This window comes from Lepidochelys kempii, chromosome 2 (genome assembly GCF_965140265.1).
Source record: "Lepidochelys kempii isolate rLepKem1 chromosome 2, rLepKem1.hap2, whole genome shotgun sequence".
Lineage (NCBI taxonomy): Eukaryota > Metazoa > Chordata > Testudines > Cheloniidae > Lepidochelys > Lepidochelys kempii.
The window spans coordinates 121,905,482-121,915,313 of NC_133257.1; positions in this window are offsets into that span (position 1 = coordinate 121,905,482).

Genomic DNA, 9,832 nt, shown 5'->3' on the forward strand with positions numbered 1-9,832 from the left:
CAGCCATCCTAGATCTCCTATGCATGGGAGCAACTGAACCTGTCCCACCTCTTCAGAAGAAAGAGGCCTTGCTGTATATTATTCCTAGTCTCCTCCCTTCCCTCCCCGCTAAAAGTCAAGGCTCCAAAGCACTTCTTGACATCAAGTAAATGAACAGATACCTTGAAAAGAAAAATCAAAATTCAAGATGGAAACTTTAAAATCCATACTAGCTGCCATCGATGAAAGGGACTGCAGGACATCAGTAGATGTGAACGATGCCAATCTCCATACACCCATTCCACAGTCTCCCAGATGCTTCCTAAACTTTGATTTTTTCCAGCAAAACATTACCAATACAGGTCCTTGCCCTTTGGTTTAGCAACAGCAGGGTGGCCAGAGAGGAGCAGCTCTGAAGGCAGAGTTGCCGCCAGCAGCAGTGCAGAAGTAAGGATGGCATGGTATGGTATTGCCACCCTGACTTCTGTTGCCGGCCAAGCTAGGCCCTTCGTCAGCAGCCGCCACTATCTGGCCACCCAGCTCTGAAGGCAGTAGCACAGCAGTAAGGGTGGCATGGTCTGGTATTGCCACCCTTTCTTCTGCGCTGCTGCTGGTGGGGCGCTGCCTTCAGAGCTGGGTGCCCAGCCAACAGCCATTACTCTCCACCTGCCCAGATCTGAAGGCAGCAGTGCCAAAGTAAGGGTAGCCATAGTGTGACCCCCTAAAATAACCTTGTGACCCCCCCCTGCAACTCCCTTTTGGGTCAGGCCCCTCAGTTTGACAAACACTGGTCTCCCCCATGAAATCTGTATAGTATAGGGTAAAAGCACACAAAAGACCAGATTTCGTGTGTGATGCATTTTTCATTGCTGTGAATTTGGTAGGGCCCTAAAGAGCCAGTCATGCATCAAAATCCAGACAGTCTGAGCCTAGCTGCCTGGTTCTTGAACAGAGTCTCTTAAGCAAAGAGATCATTCAGAGAGTTAATATCCACAATTTTAGCTTCCCAGAAATAAATAATCTAAGTATATTCAAGGGCCTGATCAAGTTTTAACCACTGGTACCAGGACAAGGGTTTCACCTTCCCTCTCCAGACCCCATGTGCAATGGTACCACTGAGTCACAGATTTCTTCAAAATGGACTCAGGTTAGACCTGGCAGTTCAGACTCTCAAAGATCAAGTTGCTGCTTTGTCTACCATCTTTAGTGCAGTAGACAAGTAGTGAATTTAGTCTTATCCAGATGTCCAACGTTTTTCTTAGGAGAGAAGCATTGCTTCAACATTCTCCTAACATGTATGAAGTTCCTTTTGGAGCCTTAGTTCTCAGTGCCATTACAGGCCCTCCTGTTGAACCATTAATGAAGATCTTTCTCTACTTGCTCAACATTATTGTTTTTTTTAAATGACAATCATGTCTGTTCAGCGTACACAATGTCATAGATTTGTGGACCTCATTACTCCAAGATAGGAAAATGTATTTGAAAATTTCCTATTTTCTGTTGCAAGAGAAATTCTGGACACTCAACCTCAGGTGAAAAACAAAACCAAAAAACCATTGTTTGTTGGCATTTTAAGCTATTTCTTGAATGGATTTTTAAAAAAATATATTGCTGATAAACAAAAATGTTTAAAAAAAAATCCACCTACAAAGATGTTTTTGGTTATGCAGCCTTTTCTTGGAAAACTTAGAGAAAACAAACATAAAATCCCCATAAAACTTCAAAATTAAGCTGATCCTAAAATATGCCTGCTGTTGAGTACACTAGTGGGGAACAGAAATAAACAAAACCCACCATCATATCATATATATAATTTTATGCAGTACTCCTAAATATTCTTGAATTGCAAGATAAAAACTCAGGGTAACATTTGAATTCATAGATTTTAAGGCTAGAAGGGATCATTGAGATAATCTAGTCTGACCTCCTGTATAACATAGCCCATACAGAGAACTTCCCCAAAATAATTCCTAAAGCAGATCTTTTAGAAAAACATCCAATCTTGATTTTAAAATTCTCAGTGATGGAGAATCCACCATGACCTTTGGTAAATTGTTCTATTAGACCATTAGAAGCTAGAGGTGCTTCTATGGATGCTGGGAAAGATACTCAGCCCTATATTTGCAATAAAATCTGAAATATGAGTTGACTTTGGCTGCATAATATTTACTTACAAGAGATTTTTTTTCTGGACTTGGTAGAATCTTTACTACATTGGCAAATCTAAATGGAATACAGTAATTAATTTACTCTGAATGTCTTTCCCTCAAATGGGAAGATGCACCCAAAAGTGCACCCTTTTGTTCTCGTATTTTGTTCTCTTAACCAATATTAAGCACACATGCATCCAAAACAAAGTGATATTAAATGGGAGTGCCCGTTTCACAGGGTCTTGGATTCCTGCACTGAGTGAGGCAGGGATCCTGTGGAAAAATAGTATGTGGTCATGTAACTTAAACACTGTCTCATATGCACCAGGGTCCGAATTAAAGTTGCACAGACAAGCATTTCTTAACTGCTGGGTGCTTGACTTTACTGTTACATTCCTGATATGTACATACATCATCTTAGAGTATCAAATACAGTGGACTACCTATTTACTTTATGGTTACAAAAACTAAAAAAAAAGTTGTAAAAATCAGAGAAGGTTTGTGGGAGTCCCAACAAATTCACCTGCCATTAGTCTAGCTGGTTCCAATGTCTCAGTGCAGCAACCTTAGCTGGAGTAGATCTTCTTAAGGTGTTTGTAGAAAGATGTTTCCCTCTTTCCAGCTTGCATATTTTTGAGGAACCTTAGCAAGGCAAATATTTATAGCTCTAATTTTATTTTTTAACAACTCATCTTTTGCATCAATTTGTCATTGAATCCTAACTTCTAATGAGGAAAGCCTGATGCAGGGCTCCTAAATTCTGAGGCACATGTCTACCCTTTGTTTTGGGGGAGAAACTGCTTCATTAAATTTACAAGTTAGTGTCTTGGAAACAATCAAATGTGTTTATAGAACAATTCTAAGCTTGCAGCAACTGGTTTAAATTCCAGATTTATTTCACAGCCTGAACCTAGTAACACAGCTTGGAAGGCTTTCATCTATACACAGAATCATGTGCAGTGTCACCAAGCTCTGAATAGATACTGATAGCAACCTTTTTTCCTGGCACAACAGTGTCTTTTCTGTGTTGTACAACTAGCCTTCATTCAGGGCATTATGGGAAAAGCTGTGCATTTTTCTTATACTACTTTAACTTTTAGTAATCATGGCTAAGGACTTCTGTGTATCTTATCCATGTATAGAAATGCACTTTAGGGTGCCTGTCTGCAGAGAGAAGGGATGCAAAAGACCAGCCAACCTAACTGCACAAGTATGATTCAGGTAGTTTCCTCCACAGCAGAACCATGTTACATTCTACAAGTTGCTTTACAATTGTCCTACTCACGAGCAACCTCTAAAAGTGGTGCACCCACATCTTTTACTAAGCATGCTGTCATAAATATAAACGGGAGGGTAAACACCTTTAAAATCCCTCCTGGCCAGAGGAAAAACCCTTTCACCTGTAAAGGGTTAAGAAGCTAGGATAACCTTGCTGGCACCTGACCAAAATGACCAATGAGGAGACAAGATACTTTCAAAAAGCTGGAGGGGGGAGAAACAAAGGATCTGTGTCTGTATGTGTGATGCTTTTGCCGGGGACAGAACAGGAATGGAGTCTTAGAATTTAATAAGTAATCTAGCTAGATATGCGTTAGATTCTGTTTTCTTTAAATGGCTGAGAAAATAAGCTGTGCTGAATGGAATGGATATTCCTGTTTTTGTGTCTTTTTGTAACTTAAGGTTTTGCCTAGAGGGATTTTCTATATTTTGAATCTAATTACCCTGTAAGGTATTTACCATCCTGATTTTACAGAGGTGATTCTTTTTACTTTTTCTTCTATTAAAATTCTTCTTTTAAGAAACTGAATGTTTTTTCATTGTTCTTAAGATCCAAGGGTTTGGGTCTGTGGTCACCTATGCAGATTGGTGAGGATTTTTATCAAACCTTCCCCAGAAAAAAAGGGGGTAAGATTTGGGAGGATTCTGGGGGGAAAGACGTTTCCAAACGAACTCTTTCTCAATAACCAGTGTTAGCCGATTGGTGGTGGCAGCGAAAGTCCAAGGGCAAAAGGTAAAATAGTTTGTACCTTGGGGAAGTTTTAACCTAAGCTGGTAAAAGTAAGCTTAGGAGGTTTTCATGCAGGTCCCCATATCTGTACCCTAGCGTTCAGAGTGGGGAAGGAACCTTGACACATGGTAATTACGTTGTCTGTGGATAAGAACCAAGTGTGGTGTCATTCATAATAAAACCTTATTACAAAGTCATTGTAAATATTTGTGTGAGGTGCCATATACACAAGAAACACTGCTAATGCCACAGCTAAAAATGACCTACATAGGAGAAAGGGGGCACAAATGCTTTTTTCCCTTTGTCTGTCCAGAGAAGTCCTTAAACATACTTAAATGAAATTTGTTTTGCTATATAAACATCAGGAACTTCAGGCTCCCTCATGCCCGTTTCATTTCCTGGAGGACTAACTGGAAGACTTCTGAAGTGAATTGAAAGCTTTTTCAGCCCCTTCACTGGAGGTTGGGCTTGTTTGAATCATCAAGAAATTTTCTTCCAGTTGCTTATAGGATGCTTTGGTTTAAATCAGTATTGTTAAAAATCAACACACTTTTTTCAAGTCTAAATAAGAATTCTGTTTCTTCTTAATCAGATTTCATTTTCATGATACCTAACATGTCATCCAACTCTCTAGTTCTCCAGGAAAAGAACATGATGGACATGACCAGAATTTCTAATAAAAACAAAACAAAAACCTTTTAGATCATTCCTATATCTTACTGGCACAAGGCCAGTATTTTTCTTCTGCAGCTCACCTTTAAAGGGAACTATGCTGTACCTTGTTTATTTCTTTCATGTGTGGATAAGGAAGAGATCATAACCCTGAATGAGCCCTAAGAGAGGCGAGGCCTTGACCTTGATATACTATGCTGCCCTATCATGTCCTTCTCTGTTTACATAGCCAAGAAACATTGAGAGCTGCGTCTACTTCTGACAGTGAACCATCGGCTATACTGTTCTCCCCTTCCCCTTTTTATTGATAGGGCACAAATTGGGCATTGAGCTCAAATACCATTGCACTTGGTCATTTGGGGGTGGCAATTTACAGATGATCATCTCGGGGATCAAAATTTGAATTATCATCTACCACATACTGAAAAAAATTCAAGCCAAGCTTTGGCTAGCAGAGTTCTCCCACTGAACTGTAAAAGAATTTCAGGTCTGTACATATACCAAAGCTTTCCTTACAGATTTTTCCCTCCGGAAAAAGGATGGCGGAATCTTAGGGCCTGTCTACACCACCACTTAAGTCAATGTAAGTTAGGTCACTCACAGTTGTGAAAAAGCCACCCCTGTCCACACTGCGCTATGTCGGCAGGAGACACTTGTGGAGGTGGACTAATTATGCCAACAGGCGAGTGCTCTCCCATCAGGATAGCGCATCTGCACTACTGGGCGGCTGCCCCATAGGGAACTTAGAGGAGCGGGGAGCTAATGGGGAGGCTACCGGTCCACCCTGGTTCCTAGCCCCCACCAGCTGGCTCCAACAGGCTGCTCTTCCTGCAAGCAGTGGACAAAGCAGGCAGCTGCCAAACAGCCTTATAAGGCAGCATTGCACAACTTTAAACAAGCATGTTCCATAATTGATCAGCAACATAACAAGTTAACCGGGATGACTTTAAGTGAGCAGTTACTGTACCATGTAAAATGAATTTATGATGGGGCACAATACACCCTCAACATTTAAATGTTATAGGAAAAGGGGTTATTCACTTGGGAATTGCTCGAATAAATACCATTTTGTACAATGTGCGTCTAAGAGGTCTGGCTGCCACCCAAGATCCCCCTCATGGCCAGGAGAGCTGGAACAATTTGTGTAGTGGGGGTGCTGAGAGCCACTGAACCAAACTGTAAACCCTGTATATAATGGAAACCACTTCAAGCCAAGGGTGCAGCAGCATCCCCCACACCTTTAGTTCCAGCACCTATGCCAGATGATGATGCAGTGCTCTGCCCCTATTTCCCCTTTCTTCAGGGCTCTTTCAGCTAACTCCACAAAGTCTCTTTCAAATACACGTAGGGTCAGGTTATATTTATTAAATTAACAAAGTTAAAAAAAAAACACCACAAAATCTTCCTCAGGTTTAAACTGGCAAGCCCCTCCTCCCTGAGGAAGCGTCCCTTCCTTGAGGACCACTGCAGGAGACCTGCTCTACAGTTCCCTCACTCCAGGTGCCCTCACCCAGCAGCTTCCTGTTGCCTTTTACCCTGAGATCACTTGATTCAATCCAGGTGTATCTCCTCCTGTAATCAGGGCTGGCTTAGCCCCAGGGTCTCCAGCCTATGGGTAATTCACCCTGTTACAAGCCTACATTCCAAAGATATAGCATTCCTTTTCAGAAACATTTTTGCTACTTCTAAATTGGGCTAACTTCTATGAGCCTCTAAGCTGTTGTATCACAGGTATAAAATGGGGTAAAATCCCAGAAATCTTATTACTTTTTGAAGAGTTGAATCAGTATACTGCTCAACTCCAGTACAAGGAACTTCCATCCTCTAGTCTATCCTGACCTACATTTGGATTTTGGGGGCACCGCCATGGACAAATGTCACTGTGAGTCATGAGTATGTATCTGTGTTTTGAGGGCGAGGCTATGATTTTATTTTCTTCTGTTCTCCTCTACCTACCCAAGTAGCTTAGGGCAGTAGGTCACGGATTAGCAAGATTTGTTTCTGTCTGCTCCACCTCCTTCTGATGCCGCAGACACTTTAAAAGGTGTGTTATTCAAGGCAGGGACCTTGTTTTCACATGTTTATAAAGCCACGTGCTCTCTAAACCATAAACAATAATTCCTTCTGACTCATTTGTTTTTGTCATATCGGCCTGCAACAGTATGATGGTCAGACTACAAGAGATAATTACCAAAATCTAGGGCTGAATAGCTCCTACTCCTATCTCTCAACTGTTTCCACCACATTTATTTTGTTCTCGCCATGTTCCAGTGTGCACCATAACAGTAATTGGTTAGAAAAGAGAGGGAGGGAGCTCAGGAAAGGGAAAAGAGGAGTAAGAGCTTCAAATTACTCAAGATGGACTACAAGCCGTCAGGAACAGTATCCCCGATAATTTCACGGCAAACCTGGTGGCTGGACTTTGTCCTCCACCCATAACTATTTCACATTTGGGAACAATGTATACCTTCAAATCAGCAACACTGCTATGGGTACCCGCACGGCCCCACAATATGCCAACACTTTTATGGCTGACTTAGAACAACACTTCCTCAGCTCTCGTCTCCTAATGCCCCTACTCTACTTGTGCTACATTGATGACATCTTCATCATCTGGACCCATGGAAAAGAAGCCCTTGAGGAATTCCACCATGATTTCAACAATTTCCATCCCACCATCAACCTCAGCCTGGACCAGTCCACACAAGAGATCCACTTCCTGGACACTACAGTGCTAATAAGCAATGGTCACTTAAACACCACCCTATACCGGAAACCTACTGACCGCTATACTTACCTACATGACTCTAGCTTTCATCAAGACCACACCACACAATCCATTGTCTACATACAAGCTCTATGATACAACTGCATTTACTCCAACCCCTCAGACAGAAACAAACACCTACAAGATCTCTATCAAGCATTCTTACAACTACAATACCCACCTGCTGAAGTGAAGAAACAGACTGACAGAGCCAGAAGAGTACCCAGAAGTCACCTACTACAGTACAGGCCCAACAAAGAAAATAACAGAACGCCACTAGCCATCACCTTCAGCCCCCAACTAAAACCTCTCCAACGCATCATCAAGGACCTACAACCTATCCTGAAGGACGAGCCATCACTCTCACAAATCTTGGGAGACAGGCCAGTCCTTGCTTATAGACAGCCCCACAACCTGAAGCAAATACTTACCAGCAACCACACAACAAAACCACTAACCCAGGAACCTATCCTTGCAACAAAGCCCGTTGGCAACTGTGTCCACATATCTATCCAGGGGACACCATCACAGGGCCTAATCACATCAGCCACACTATCAGACGCTCGTTCACCTGCACATCTACCAATGTGATGAACGCCATCATGTGCCAGCAATGCCCCTCTGCCATGTACAGTGGCCAAACTGGACAGTCTCTACGTGAATAAATGGATACAAATCAGACGTCAAGAATTATAACATTCATAAACCAGTCGGAGAACACTTCAATCTCTCTGGTCACTCGATTACAGACCTAAAAGTGGCAATTCTTCAACAAAAAAACTTCAAAAACAGACTCCAACAAGAGACTGCTGAATTGGAATTAATTTGCAAACTGGACACTATTAACTTAGGTTTGAATAAAGACTGGGAGTGGATGTGTCATTACACAAAATAAAACTATTTCCCCATGTTTATTTCACACACACCCGCACTGTTCCTCAAACGTTCTTGTCAACTGCTGGAAATGGCCCAACTTGATTATCACTACAAAAGGTTTTTTTTCTCCCCTGCTGTTAATAGCTCACCTTACCTGATCACTCTCGTTACAGTGTGTATGGTAACACCCATTGTTTCATGTTCTCTGTGTATATAAAATCTCCCCACTGTATTTTCCACTGCATGCATCCGATGAAGTGAGCTGTAGCTCACGAAAGCTTATGCTCAAATAAATTTGTTAGTCTCTAAGGTGCCACAAGTACTCCTTTTATTTTTGTGGATACAGACTAACATGGCTACTACTCTGAAATCTGTCAAGTGGAAGAGTGGAGCATCTCTTAATAGATTGTCATCAAGGCCCATTGTTTTGGGGGTTTATTTTATTTATATCTCCCAGGAATTTATTGGTGTTTATTACAAAAATTAAACAGGTGAAAATCGGTACCAAATATTCATAAGAATGGCCATACTGGGTCAGACCAATTGTCCATATAGTCCTGTATCCTGGCCAACAGTGGCCAGAGCCAGATGCTTCAGAAGGAATGAACAGAATAGGGCCACTATCAAGTGATTCATCCCCTCTCATCCAGTCCTGGCATCTGGCAGTCAGAGGTTTAGGGATACCCAGAGCATGGGATTGTTTCCCTGACCATCTTGGCTAGTAGTCATTGATGGGCCTATTCTTCATGAACGTATCTAATTCTTTTTTGAACCTGATTATACTTTTGGCCTTCAGAGCATCCACTGGCAATGAGTCCCACAGCTTGACTGTTCATAGTATGAAGAAGTACTTCCTTCTGTTTGTTTTATGCCGCCTATTAACTTCATTAGGTGACTCCTGGTTCTTGTGTTCTGTGAAGGAGTAAGTAACATTTCCCTCTTCACTTTCTCCACTCCAGTCATTTACAGACCGCTATAATATCTCCCCTTAGTTGTCTCTTTACTAAGCTGAGCAGTCCCAGTCTTTTTAATTGCTCCTCATATGGAAGCTGTTCTATATACCCTTATTGTTTTTGTTGTCCTTCTCTGTACTTTTTCCACTTCTAATGTATCTTTTTTGGGATGAGCTGATCAGAACTTCATGCAGTATTCAACGTGTGGGCTTACCATCGTTTTATCTAGTGGCATTATGATATTTTCTGTCTTATTATCTATCCTTTTCCTAATGGTTCCTATTAACATTCTGTTACAGAGTGCTAGGAATATTCTTCTATGAACATTCAACTGTGAACACAGCTCCGTTGACTTAAGTGGAGTTTGACCCATTTACAGCAGCAGCTCATTTGGCCAAAATGTACATACAAGATAATGAAACCTGTT